This window comes from Carassius carassius, chromosome 29, assembly GCF_963082965.1.
Source record: "Carassius carassius chromosome 29, fCarCar2.1, whole genome shotgun sequence".
In the NCBI taxonomy this organism is placed as follows: Eukaryota; Metazoa; Chordata; class Actinopteri; order Cypriniformes; family Cyprinidae; genus Carassius; species Carassius carassius.
The window spans coordinates 13,389,288-13,404,746 of record NC_081783.1 but is presented as its reverse complement, the minus strand read 5'-3'; the positions used below and the strand labels follow the sequence as shown (position 1 = coordinate 13,404,746).

Sequence of the window (15,459 nt, the reverse complement as noted above, 5' to 3'; positions counted from 1 at the left end):
CTGCATCACAGTCACCTTGCCTCCCACTTTTAGGTTCACAGGACATCTCATATCCTAGGACAATCCAAGACCCCATCATTTCCACCATCAAAAAACACATTTAACATACAAAGTTATCGAGGTGACCATGAGAGCACCTTCAGGCATGGCTGAGCTTCAGCTTCACGCAGTGGCAAACCTCTTCAGATGCCATGTGTGTTGATGCATCTGGCTAGACTGGGAACAAGTGATCCTGGCAATGCAGCGAAAGGCTTTTTCTGTGACTACATCTGCCAGTGCATTCTCATTTCCATCCAAGACCCTCGAAGGCCTGTTTCATAACAGCAGGCAGGCAGACTACGCTACTGCTGTCGCATAGCAATTACCCCATTTAAATATTCATTGCACTGTATGTTTTGAAAAATCACATTTAAGGATTGTTTGAATGATAACTTGGAAAAATCAATATATATGGAAAAGCTGATTTTATATATTTATTTATATATTTTATATATAGACTCTGCACATCAATTTGAGATTGTACAAGAAATGCAACTGCAAATCAAGCAGCAGCAGTCTCAAATTCAGAGCTTCCTCTTTAAACACAAACCAGCATACCCAAGGACTGCACAACTCTGCCCAGTTAGCGCTCAATAAAACATCAAAGACAAAACACAAAGACAACATCATCACACTCTCGCTTTCTTTCTCCATCCGGCTGCTTTTCTTTTTCTCTCTCAATCTGATTGAATTCAGCCATGTATTACTGACAAGACAGATTATTCATCAAATTTCCAAAGCATTCACACAGAGAAAATCTCTGTCTTTTTCTCCTCCAACATTCACACATAATGAGAATCGTTCTGTCACATTCAGATCCTTCCTCTGTAAACTCCTCACATTAACAGACCGCCTAATCGGTTTCTATCTGCAGGCTAAGTCACGGGCATACCGGTAACAGGAGTGGAGAGAATCATCACTATGGACAGGATAACAGAGGGGCCAGTTTCAACAGTTCAGGGTTATTTATTATTCAATTATTTTAAATATTTCAGGGCAGACAGGATGTGCATGCAATCATGAATATTTCAGTCCCTCCTACAAAGGAGGGAGCCACTTATCCACTACCGTCAGGGGAGCGCTCACACACTCCTATAAGGAGCTGTGGGACATTCACGCCCAAACCCAAACGGTTGTCCTTCAGTCAGGAAATAAATAAATATTAATACAAAAAAAATTATATTCTGTTCCCTCTCCATCTGGCCTCAGTTGAGTGAAGCAGCAGCACAGATATGAGGCTGTCAAACCCCCTCCATCATGCCTTCAATCTCTGCTTGCATTTTCACACCCCTCTTTTCTCAAACGTAGTCACAAGACGGCCACTAAATTGTTTCATGCGAAGGTGCGGCGGTTGAACTCGTGGGAGAAGTGACAGCAAAAGTAATTACTTCGGGCACAAGGAAAAGAAAAAAACTGACAACAATCGGTCGGCTATCAACTCTGAAAGTTGCGAGAAACATCTCAAGGTGTAGATTTAAATATTTACCCTCAAAATGACATATAGCTGGTTTTAATCCCCTCCTCCCAACCCCTCACCTCTATTTCTGACAAATGGGGGACCCTGTCAAAATGAGGAGTGTCTCGCAATGTAATTATCCCCTTTGTCCCCCAACATCCCAGTAATATCCACTAAGGTGCAAAGGAATAAATCACAGTTTTAATGCTAGACCTAAGCACTGATTAAAATGTAATTCATTCCAGGAGTCTTCAATTTTAATTAAACTGAACAATTTATGTAAATAGTTCACAAAAACAACTCTGTCTTACATTACCACCCATTTCCTTTTCAGCAGTCAATGCGGTAGACTGATCAGCTCTGTCAAACCTGAATTGCACTTGGTCACACATGCAAGGCATCAAACTTGACTAACATCTTACCTTAAAATGCTATTTGTGATCCTATACTCCTCAGGCTGGCTGAAGAAAGGCAATGCACCACCAAAATCTCAAAGACCCAAAATAACTAACACAAGAGCCTGAGATGCAAATCTATTTTCAACTATATTCGTCCTTGCTTCAGATTTTCCTTTATTACTCCCTGCTTTTATAATCCCATTTTTTTCTTCCCCATTATTCTTTTTTTCTCCCCTTGAAAGTCTTCTGTTTTCAGTGCCGGGGCTGAGGGATGCTGCCTGTCTCTGTGAGACTGAGGGAGGAAAAAGAGAGAGAGAGAGAAACGGAGGCAGCTCTCCTCCTCGTGTGCAAGGTCCTCCCGTCAGTGGCTGAAGGCAGCAGCTGCGTTCCAAACCTTGAAGAATCCAGCCGTGCACTGCTCCGCTTAGCTCATCCTCCACAAGAGCTCACATCCCAGAGAACTTTCAGACTTGCACGCAGAATCTTTATTCCAGATCGAGGCTGGAAAGGAGCACAAACCTTTAGTGTTTAATCCGTGTGTCAGTTATTATTATTTTTCTGGATCGTGGATTTAATTGTCTCTTCTCCCACCCGGCACAATGTCTAGATGCTCGGAGTATTGAACATTGCGCTCGCTCTCTTTCTCTCTCTCTCTCTCTCACACACACACACGCTTGCACATATGCACACACATGCGCTCCCTCCCTCTCACAATTTTTTCCACCCCCTCCATCCATCCATCTCTCCCTCCCTCTTTCTCTCTCTGTCGCTGCATGAGAGTCTGGCAATTACTGCATTTGTGTTCTGAGTTATGTCAAAGATAAAGGTTTTTTCCCTACTTTCCTTAAGCAGGAATAACACGTGGCTCCATATGTGAAGGAGAACGTGCAAATAACGTAAAAAAATATAATGATAATGAAGATAAAGCATGCTCTTCACATCTGTTCCTGTCTCCTGAGCAAGCACACAATCCACCCCTCCAAGGAGAAAACTGTACCAGTACCGGCAGAAGGGTCACCATTCAGTGTTGGCCAACTATCAAGAGTGATTGAGGAGGTAGATGAAAATAGAAGCAGATGAAGCAAGCAGATCAGAGCGCTACCAAGAAGCAAGGACAATACACATCGAACAGCAACCGTGGAATCATATAATTAGCGGCATAAACAAAATTGCCAGTTCCCTTATCGCCTCGACACACATATGCAGGGAGAAAAGCCTCCAGGGGGTTAGTGAATGAGAGGCAGTGGCAGAACTAATAAAAACAAAAAGAGGATTGGCCTGAACAATAGTATGAAGCGGAAGAGTCTTGCTGTATCTGCGCCTAACCGGGACACACACAAATAAACAGAGATGACATATTTGGCCTACTAAGTTGTTGGGAACTACTTTTAATGAACGATTCTGCAGACACAAACATTTTGAGGTGTGGGTAGCTTATGTTTTTGATTAGCTGCATGGTTTTACTAGTGTTTGCATTAAAAATGGAATTTTACGATGTTAAATGGAGTCAGCTTAATATGTAAGTTGATTTCCCCAGAGAGTGTATACAGTGACTTTCACTATCACTATTGTTCATTTCAGCATTCCAAACATTTAAAAATATATGTTTTTTTTATGGGGGTGGGACCAATAGCAATGGTAGGGGGAAGTGATCTGGAAACCTGTCTCAAAACAGTCATTGTTTTGACAGAAATTATATACTTCAGATTTAAGCATATATGTATAACAAAGAAAGTGTATTAATTTGTTAACATTAGAGATAATTAGCAGTTATTAAAACTGGTATACTGTTAAGTTTAACAACTCTGTCTAGAAACCAGCACTAGCACTTTTAAGAAACATTTTTACCATAAATCTAGGTTATCATGCAATTTTAATTAACCGGCACCTTAAGAAAACTCGAGCAGTTTGCATAAGAGAAGACCACATGAACAGTACGAAGGTGTAGAAACTCATTCATATATTCCGATATATTAAATATCGAAAGTCAATTTTACCAATGCCACTTGGCTCATTTTCTGGCATAAAAGGATACTAAATTGTTACTCCATCTGTTGTGCTTTTGCAGAATCTCACATATTTGCAGATGAATAAACAAACAAACTAACTAAAATAAGTAAATTTTCATATAATATGTTGGAATATGTTTAAATGTCTGATTCCAACACAGTGTGATGATTTGTCTCGAAACCCTTCATGTCCTATGAAAAAATGCACATAATAACCAAAAGCCTCCAAGTTCACTCAGTCTGGCACCAGACATTAATAACTCAGCAGAAATCCATCAATCCCCACAATGACACAGAACAACTTAACAACTGCCATTGCCAGATGAATAATTATGGTTTAGATGTTTTAGTCATCTTTTGTGTCAGTTAGTCATGATGTTATACATCAAGGCCATAACAACAGATACAACTGACTGTAACCATTCTAATTTATTCTAATTAAACCAAAGCAATGCTGACATTGTACAGTCTAATGGACAGTGTTAAAGAATGAGGCATAATATGTTCTTAGGCTCAATCATTAATAGAGAGTCTGTCACTGTGGGCATACTCCGTTTAGAATGAAGTCAAAATGAGAATAACATTTAATGTGGTGTAACATGATAACATTACAGTTACAGCATGAGCTGATAATGAACTGCTAAACAATTCAGTATTGACGGTCTTCACAATAAAATCAACAGGACTTCAGTTCATTTCTAACAGAAGAATCTGTCACGGTTGGTAAACCGTGATCTCTGGGGTTTGCACTTTGTGGGTGAAGTCTGTGTCTTACGCGTCAGCACTGATTAGTTTGTGGGCGTCTCCATTAATTGTCATCAGCAACAGCTGTCACTCATTACTTATCCCTATATATTGGCTTGTCTAGCGTCTTGTGTTCGTGAGAGCGTTGTTTCATGTTTGTACCTATGCCTTGCTTTCTTGTGTGTTTCTGTGTTGGATGTCTGTGTCTCCCCGGAACCCCATCCACTCTACGCAACCCACCACCAAGCAACACCACTTACCTTCGGCTCGCTTCCCCGCAGTTCCTGTGTCACCCTCTCCTGCTGCCTACTCACCTCCGCCTTCCGGATTCGTCATTCATCACCACCATCTTGGACTGTGCATTCCTCCCAGCGTTATTTGTGTCTCAGTTTTGTATTGTCTCATTGTCTTCATTAAATCTCATTAATCTTGCACTTGCTTCCTGCCACTCCTTCACCCAGTCATTACAGAATCTTAAATGGCCTGTTTTTCCCGCTCCTGTGGTGTTGATAATGGAAAAGACACATTTGGCCTGGTCCACATCTTAAGAGTTGTTTTAGCCTTTCAATCAAATGTTTTAGAGGGAGAAAAAAAACATTCCAACAAGGGTGAGCAAATTGTGTTTAATATTTCTAATGAATGCTGAATAGAAGAGAAAATCTCATCTGTGCCAAGCCATCAAGCATCCATTCACAAATGACTTTGATTGAGAGGATCTGGTGGCCAGCAGTAAGATGCAGAACAAATAATAAATTATTTTAGAAAAATAAAAATAAAAAATTATGAAGCAGTCTGCCAAAAAGCAGCGACTCCTCCTTTTGAAAAGTTTTAACTGAATACTAAATGAATACGTAGGTCACACACAAATGGCTGTTTCACCATTTACTCCAAACCCTTTATTTCCTTTCTTTAGCTCTTTTTTATTTATTTTTACTTATTTCCAAAATAAAAAATAGCTCCAAAAAGCATAAACACACTACCATTCAAAGGATAATATTTTTATAAATGTTTGACAAAAAGGCTCATGCTCATTAATGCTCTAGTTTGCATTTATTTGACTTACAGATTAAAGTGTAAAATATGTCAAATTATTCCTGTGTGGTGAAGCAGAATTTCTAAAGTGTATTCCTCTAATAAAACCTGGCTGAAATATGCTTTCCGTAACCTAAATCTTCATATATAAGCCACATTGTTTAATAAACATAAACTTGCTCTCACATAGCTATGCTTAAGATTAGCCTTCAGTCCTTTAATCCAGTCACATGGCACTATAGGTGTTGGGTCCCTACCTTGTTCCATGCATAGTTGTAATAGAAGCGAGTAAAAAGTGTAACTCAAACTGTGTGTTCTGTGTATGCAGTGCAACCTGCAGATAAGCAAGGCTAAGCCTTCTGGCAGATACCATGGCAGGACCAGTACAGAATCCCATTTTCCACATGCACCTATTCACCAAGGATCTAGTCATGCTGTTCAGTGTAGTATGCAGAGTTACCAGTGGGTCCCTAACCCATCGATCGTCATGTTATGATGCCTGAGCGGACAGGTGTGTCACTGAACATAAGGTCAAATAAATGAGTGTAAATAGTCAAGCTGCTTGCTTAGTCTGCTGAAAAATGACAGGATTTGTCAGAGTCATGGTTCAGTGAGTAGTGTGGATGTTGTTGTGATCCTTCTCCAGTCATGCTTCTCTCAACTGTCTCAGACAGGATTTTACCCTCCAAGTCTCTTCAGAATTTGTTTAGGATGTATTTACACCTGGTGTTAGCATCCACCTCAAGTGATACAATCACAAGCAGTCAGCTGAGAAATACTGCTGTTTAGACTTGGTAGTTCCATGCATCTAGAATTTGTACTCTATGACCAGAATCAGATTGCAATGGAAGGGTTTCCTAAATTGTGTTTCCAAAAAAAAGTCAAACGTCAATGAACCAGATCCACTCACTGCTGTTAGGTCTCAATAAAAATGAGTTATCATTTTGATGACCAGAATGAGTAATTTCATTGGAATACTGTAATGTTATAATTAAGGTCAACCAGAGAGAGGCGAAGAGGGTAGAGGGATAAAAAGTGTACCTGAGGAACAAAAAAAATTATAAAACGTATCCTTTCATAATGTTTGAATCAACACAAAATGAACACACAATGACGATGAAATGATGATGAAAAAATACTAACCATAACATGCACAAATCTACTGTTTAATACAAAATAATACTAAAAGAGAAGCTTTGAACATCATGAGGTAAAAAATAAATAAATAAACTAGTTGAGATCTCAGAGAGGCTGCTAGAAACTAGTTGGTCATTGTTAGTTAGCACTCTAATGTTTTGATTTGTTGGACAGAGTTTTTCACACTTTCATCGTGAATTTAGAACTACTGATTAGTCCCTTAAGTATCCTTTACAAAACCTTCATGGACACGTGTGCCTCAAGGTTTTTATAATGACTTCACTCGCCAACGGATCAACAAAGCAACTCATATAGCATGTCTAAGCATATCTAATTAGCATAATTTGGCTCATTAGTCCTAATTAAAACTAGAGTGGTGACAGGCTGTCTAAACGAACTCCCATATAAGACTGTACTGTAAGTTCAGTGTTAATTACTAGGTATATCGACTGGAATAGTGTCATAAAAATGAGGTTCAGAACAGTAAAATTAAGCAGTTGGGATGCCTTTTGATGCTTGTTAAAAGTCAGAAAAGTCAGAAAAAAAAGTTACGTTAAACACACCAGGTATGGCTTTGTAAAAAGAGAATGCTGTTTTAAAGGTACACTAAGATGTTGAAGATTGTTGTTTTAGTTATATGCACAACTAACATTTCCACTATATATTTTTAATATGTTATAGTTATACAATTTTACAAAATGGAGAGTACAGTTTTTCCCAATTATCAGCACAATTTCAAGTGTTATGCTGATCTCATACAATTCAATAAAAAAACATACGTTTTCCATCACCGGACAAAAATACACTGTAAAAACTTTACAGTGTAGATACTTACACTATTTTACAATATTGTTGTTTTACTGTATGTTTGATTTAAATAATAAAAAAAAATCTTGGTAACGGGAAAATTCTTTAAAAAAAAATGAATCTGCACACATTTTTGTATAATTGGTATGATGCATGTATTGTAAAGCATTCAGATGGGCTATTTACTTTAGATAGTATGATGCCTTCGTAAGCAGCTGCCTGTCTGAGCAGTACATAGCAAAAAAACGCTCTAGGTTTTGGAAAAGAGCCATAGAATCTGATGAAGGACATTTCTTTCCTATGTATAAAGTGCTAATTAACTGAATAAAACAGAGCAAACTGTTCCACATCACAGTAAAATATTCATTAAATAATGAATAAATGAAAATATCCTACAGTTCAGCTATATCTGATAGGACTAATTAAGACACTCGTATTAGAAGATGCACATAAGAGCTTTTGAAAGCTCAGGCCAGAACCAGAAAGAGAAACCTGTGTGTGGGTATGACAGCCTGCTGACCATATGCTACTGCTGAGACCACCCATAGAGCAGCCGCAGAGGGTCCAGCAACCAGCCACAGTAACCAGGACTTCCAGCAGGGCAACAATGACATATAACAATGTCAGAATTATATTTTGAATTAAATGGCCAGCAAAAGTCCATCCGTTTCCTACAGCACGCATCCTTCCAGATCTTATAGTCAATCACTGTTTGAAGCACAGTAGACAGCATGTTCTGCATTAAATGTACAAGGTCTGCCAATGAGATGTACAGGAAGTCCTCAAAAGCCAAATCAAGAACAAATGTTTTGTCAAAAACAAGAACAAAAAGTTTTGTAATAACGGGATGGGTGATCTTTGCACAGACTTAATACATTCAGAATTTGTAGCAGTGTTTCATCCCGATATTCAGGGAGAGTACTTATTATTATTGTTGTTGTTCTTGTTGTTGTTGTAATTATCTCTGCTTTTACAACAAGACAATTTTGCCAGCATGCATACTTCCTTCTCATCTCTGAAGCCAACAAATATCTATTTAAGTTTGAACTTCAGGGGAGTTAAGCTTTGCCCATTTACAGTTGAAGTCAAAAGTTTGCATACACCTTGCAGAATCTGCAAAATGTTAATTATTTTATCAAAATAAAAGGGATCATGCAAGATGCATGTTATTGTTTTAGTACTGGCTTGAATCATATGTTTCATAGAAAATATATTTATGTATAGTCCACAAGAGAAAATAATAGTTACATATATAAAAATGACCCCATTCAAAAGTTTACATACATTTGATTCTTAATATTGTTTTTGTACTGTACTGTACTGTATTTGAACCCTTTCCAACAATGACTGTATGATTTTGAGAACCCCCGGTCCCTCAGTCTCTGTGAGTGTCTTTGAACCATAGTGATGAGAGTTCAAAGACCAGCTTTGAAGGACATCTGAGCAATGTGTGCCATCTAGCACCCATTTTGTCCTGTCTGCAGTCACACTGAGTGTTTTACATCAATGTTAATTGAATAAATTGTTATGTTCAGATTTGTATTCTTATTATAATAGATCAGAGGATATACACCTAACATATGAGACTTTTGGCACAGATACTGTAAATTGAAAAAGTTTATTTTATAACTTTTGCAGACATTTCAAGAAGAAATTGCAACACGCTCTCATTTTGTATATAAATCCTCATATAAATAGGACATGTTCTATGCTCAGTGTGATTTTACACCAACAAATATTTGGTTCTGTTATTTTGATAAAACAGTTTCAGCATTCAAATTCAAATTTATCACAAAACCCAAACAATAAATGTTGCTCTTTAACGTGACATGACAAATCACTATAGCTGTTTAGTTAAATGTTGGTGCATCAGGAAGGCCTCAGTGATGTAAACATCTATACAACTAACACTATCCTGTATTTATCTCAGGAAAAAAAAAACTATATCTAGACACCAAGCTAGAAAAGTTAATTCAAGAATAGGACCTTTCAAGTAATTGTTCCTACTTTTTATTGTTTTTATACTGTTATTGATATGGATATAAATTACATGTGGAATAAGGAGCCTCTTAATTACTGACTAATGACAGAAGAAATTTAGAAGTTTTGTTTCCTAAAGTCGATTCATATCCACCACATCCAGTGCTCTTTTTGTTTTCTGTTTTATTAAGAAACCCATTATGGTTTGAGAAACCGCTGCAAAAGATTCAGTGCATAAGCAAACTTTCAGAATGAATAAAATTGAATCATGAACAATTCCAGCCTGTTTTGCAAACCCATCTGACCAATTTGATCAAAATTATTTAGCAAATTTGGCATTATTAGCTTTGTGATGGAAAACACACACGACAGGACTGTTGAAACATTAAAAGGAAAATTATTCCAAGGTAAGAATATGGTCATCTACCATCTAAAAAATTATAATAATGATAAATTCACAAACCAAACAAGTGAGTCTGTTTTAGCTAGTGATTAAGTGAATCATTCATTCCACTTCATTCACACCTGTGCTTTCATTGTGTGACAATTAACCTCTTATCTGTCTTAATTGTTTAAAATGTTTGAATAAATGTAATTGCCAAACAATGTTGTTTTGCAGTTGTTTGCAGTCCTTTGGAGCTAATTTTTCCAATATCAACATTTGAATAAAGGTAGAACAATAAGACTTTTCTTTAACTCCGCATAATGCATTTTTTTTCCTGGATCAAATTGTCTGCCAAACCATTTCATATCCATTTAACTGAACCTACTGTATGTCTTTTTATATACAACAAGCAAACAGAATTTTCACATGTTTCATGAATAGGTAGGACATTGAACTAAAACTAATGACATATGAGTTCATGATATTTGCACATGAAATGTTGCTTTGATGACTGTTATACAGATCTGCATTTATTGAGCACAAAGGACATCTCCAATCTTAGAGTGCCACAGTAGAATGGGCTTAGCTTAGGTAAGATAACGTGCATATCACTCATAATACTATAATAACTCAACTGATTAGCCCCTCAGCACATCGGCCATTATAAGATCCTGGATGTTTACAGGCTAGACCTCTACACCATTCATTCCCACATCTACACATACTGAGTGACAACTCACTACGTAATAGTCATGACTCTTTCCACCCACCTTCAGGAAACAAAAGGTCAGGATGACACACAAGGGACAAATACATGAGTCTATATGACAGGAAGTCAAAGAAAAGAGACTTGATTTATGCAGGCAAATGTCAGACAACTTGATCATAGAGTGTGAAAGTGGCGCTTTACACTCCGAAGTGTCAGAGGCGGATCTTGTTGGATCTGACAGCGCCTGACAGTCGATTCATTTTCTATTGAAAACACAAAGCATTATGATATTGCTCAAGTCAATTTCACGCTTTATTTCGTCAGTGTGTTTTCAAAAGGAACTTTGTAATGTTCCTGCAGTCAAACAGCTTTAGACGGTCCTACAATGCAGAATCGCTATATATCTGTCCTGAATATTAATTTAATTTCCAGCAGAGATTAATTTCTAGTGTAGACGTTTTAGTTTCTCATGCAGGATTTCTTGCTTTTTTCGCCAGTGAAGGAAAACGGAGGCTGGGAATACAATTTCAGTGGTTTAGCAACCTGTGACCTACATTAATTCATCAATTTATTGTAGTTTTTAAACTTTAGGAGTAATGATCTGGCCATTTATTTCTTGGTGTGCATGGTGCTAATGGAACAGTGATATTACTCCAATAAATCTCCTGTCACATTTACAGAGCTCTTGGCATTCATGGAGTGCTATAGCATGCTCTCTCTCCCCATACACACACACACACCTGACCAAATCTGACCGTTTTCAAAGGTCAACAAATTAAGTCATCATCTGTATCATGTTGACCTTTTATTGAACCTAAATGACAACCATTAACTGGAGAAAATATCTTAAAGGTTACCTGTAGTGAAAGAACACGTTCAACTGACACTCGCAATAAACCTACTACAGTGAAATGACCAGACTGAGGTACTTACACACTACTGATACATAAAGCCTTAATCTTAAAATCAATATAATGTGAATTCCAGCCACCTACCCACTCCCTGTTCCTCCTCCTAACACCTCACAGGCCTGACTACGACTAGCGCTGTAATATTTATCACATTCCATGCACACGTCCCTTTCAGGGCCTAAAGTAATTTGTGCTGGCACATTCAACTGGACTAATGTATCAAGGCAATGACACAAACGACTTAAAATGGGACAGAGGCCCAAATCATAATGAATCACAGTTCTGATAAAGGCCTCAAGGGTCACTGGGGTAAATTCATAAAAACAATTGTACTACTTTATGTGTGAGTTTTGCAGCACAAAAACATGAGGTTTATTCGCCAGGTTCTAAAACCCCATATGGACCTTTTTCACAGTCATCAGTTGGGCAGACTTCTACAGTGGTGAACGAAACTACAACAAATATAATTTTTGTACTCCCATTTGCTCTAATGTATTTAAAGTGTTTCTGTGACTTTCCAAGAAAGGAAAAAAATACTGAGATATTGATTAAAGTGGTCAGAGGAGTGAAAGATTTCACATGTATCATCACTCCCTCATCCGTTGTATTATAAACACTCATGCAACAACATTACAGTGATAGTTCACCCAAAGATGAAAATTCTGTCATCATTTACTCTCTGTTAAGTTTTTCTAAACCTGTATGAGTTTCTTTATTCTGCTGAATACAAAAGAAGATTTTGAAGACTGGGACCAAACAGTCGCTGATAGCAATTGACTTCAATAGTTAATGTTAATATATGAATAGCTGATTTGCAAAAACAGAGAACACCCGTTTCATACCATTTTCAAAAATCTTTTTATTTTTTATTATTATGTTATTTTTTAATTTTTTATATATTTGTGTTTTATTGCGTTAGCTGTATTTTTTATTTTATTTTATTTTGTTTGTTACCAAATCAAAACAACCCAACTGCAGTTTGATTGAGATTAATTTGAATGCACAAAAAAAAAACAATTTTTGACAATTGTTACCTGTTTTTGCAAATTAACTCTTCATATAAATTAATAAACAATCCTAGTTAATATATAATAATAATAAAAAAAATAATAAAAATAACAGGGTACACTTTATTTTAAGGTGTCCTTGTTACAGTGTAATTATACATTTAAGTTCTGAGTAATGCTAATTAACTACATGTGAAGTATATGGTTAGGGTTAGGGTTTATCTTATGGTTACTTGCATGCAATTATGCATTTTTTTTTATTATTATTACAATAGTAAGTACATGTTAAGTATAACAAGGACACCTTAAAATAAAGTGTTACCAAAGAACATACGTATTATTATTATTTTTTTCTTCGTAATATATATTTTTTTTCTATACTAGATTAACAATGTTAAAAACCGCCAATGGCACTCTCATTACTTTTGGGACAAACACACCTCCTTTTGTAAATTAAGCTCATTATAGATTGAGTTGTATGCACAAAACATGGCTCAATTAATTTTGGAATTTCATTTAAATGAGATCTCTACTATATGACACACTTAAACGTACAGTATGGGATTTTTGGCCACCAGGGGTCACTCAATCAAAATAATAACATAAGACATACTTTGATGACGTCGGGAAAGAGCATAGGCTCATGGGAGTTGTTGTTCATTGGAACACGTGCTCTGTCGCTCCCCACATTCCTCACTCATTTTAACTGAGGCCGGCGACACACTGGATGCGTGGCGCAAGCGTCTCAGCTGCGTGGCGTGTCAGTTTTTAATTCGGCTCCCATGTTAATAGGTTAGAGCTTGCAGACGGCCTGCGTGAGACGCGCGTCTCAGGCGCGGCTCGAGCCGCGCGGAAAACACGTGCATGCTAGAAATAGAAACGACACCTATTTTTCACGCGACACGCAAGCGTGTTGGAAGCGTTTCCAGGCAAAATATGTTTATATGTAATTTTGTACACAAATACATATTAATTCATGACATTTTGATGTTTGAAAGTCTATAGGTTGACATAAATTCAGATATAAATGTAATTTAAAAAAAAAAATAATAATTATCGATTTTCAAATATTGCACCTGTCAAACATAGTCTATTTTGCCGTCAATACTGTTGACGGTGTCCTTTATCAGTAGGCTTTATATTTATGTTCAACATGAAGTATAGATATTGTTGTCATGAAGACAGGCACGGTTCTGGTGTGTAAAGACACAGAAAACGCGAGGCAGCCGCCACGCTTCTGGCACGCAGCAGAGACGCCACACAGCCAGTGTGTCACCGGCCTTAGTATTTTGACAATCACGTATTTTCAAACGGAGAGATATATGAATTATCAGACCCCTATCAAATCAATATTCCATCTAGTAATATATGTAAAAAAAAAAACGGTTGCCTTTCGTTAATAATTGTAATTACTTTTATACTATGATATCGAACAAGATAGTGAACTGCATTTGAAGCTACTTTATCCAGCTAGATATAGAACACATGTAGATTTACATTATACTCTACATGAGAGCTAGTCCGTCTGCGTTTTACACAAGACATCATCGTTTCACAAAATATACGGATAGATATAGTTAGCTGAATGGATGCATACCTGTTTATTAGAATGCAAGCATCTCTCTGTAGTTTCAGCTTGTCACGAAGCTCTCTCTATCTTGGAAATGCAACTCCAATATTTACCCGTGTCTCGTTTCTTCTCTTGTCCCAAAACCTTCTCAGGTCATTTATTTCACCCGTACGTTTGCGCTTCACAGAACGTGCAGGCAAAGCATAATCATGATCCATAACTAAGTTATTGATTGAGGTATAAAAACTAATATAAACAATATAAATATAAAATATAATAGTCTCGATCAAGGCTAGCTACTACTTTTTCTTCTTCGTCTCGTCTTTGCTTCTGTTCACCTTTGTATTTGGCGGTTCCGCAGGAAGTTAGATAAACTAGAGGGGTCAAAGTTTATATGACGCCATAGACGGGTGACAAAACGTAAATAAAGAAACGTGCCGTGTCTTCTGATTAAACTATAATTTTCTCCGGATTTGAAAGTTCGTGGAAACTGTCGGGATAATGTAAGTACACAACAAAAATATATATATAACATAGATATAGTGATATCTGCTATTTTTAAAGCAGAAAAATTACATATTGCGCCTTTAACTGCTATGGACAAAAACACAATCTTTGTTACAGATGCCAACGGACACTGTAACTGATAATTATGATGTGATGGCTGAAGAGTGAAAAATCAGTCATGCTGAACAAGTAGGAGGGACCAGGGTCCACTGTTCAACTCGGGCAGTGGAACTTATTTCATCATAATTAACCAGCAAGATGACTAACAGAAGCGGAGTCCTTCAATCCGCCGCACACCTTGCTCGTGTGTTTTTTCATTTGCATACAGTAATGAATCTCTAAAAACCAACGAGGGAGGGTTTTAAGTGTCATTATCTTCATATTATAAAACTTCTAATGGCTAATAATATTCCTGGAGAGAATGGGTGTGAGATATCCTCTCAGTCTAAATTAAAATTGCTTACTAATTTAAGTACATGTTTTAATGCACTGAATTACTAAAAATCTGGATTTCATTCATTCTACAGCATCACAAATACTGTACACTATATTTATTTAATTTTTCAATAATTTATAAATAAATAAATATGTATACATTTATTAATAAGCGTATACATGAAAAAATAAATAAATAAATAAATGCAACAAATTATCAGCCACCAAATTCTGGTTGCCTAAACTTTTTACAATATTACTACTCTTTCTATCTGTATATTTCTGTTCTACAAAACCAGCTTCATGAAATGGTGCAAAATCTTTGGAGGACTC

General features: G+C 36.9%; 1 protein-coding gene across 3 annotated transcripts in view; it reads right to left on the bottom strand.

The window, feature by feature from the left end:
• LOC132109654 (leucine-rich repeat and immunoglobulin-like domain-containing nogo receptor-interacting protein 2) overlaps nt 1–15,459 on the bottom strand; it is a 383,416-nt gene that overhangs the window by 282,453 nt on the left and 85,504 nt on the right. The window contains exon 1 of one of the 3 annotated variants that reach the window (XM_059515915.1): nt 1,918–2,543. The exons of the other annotated variants lie outside the window; for them this stretch is intronic. The gene's annotated coding sequence lies outside the window, so the exon portion shown is untranslated. Of the gene's footprint in view, nt 1–1,917; nt 2,544–15,459 lie in introns of those variants that run through there. 3 annotated transcript variants of the gene reach the window in all.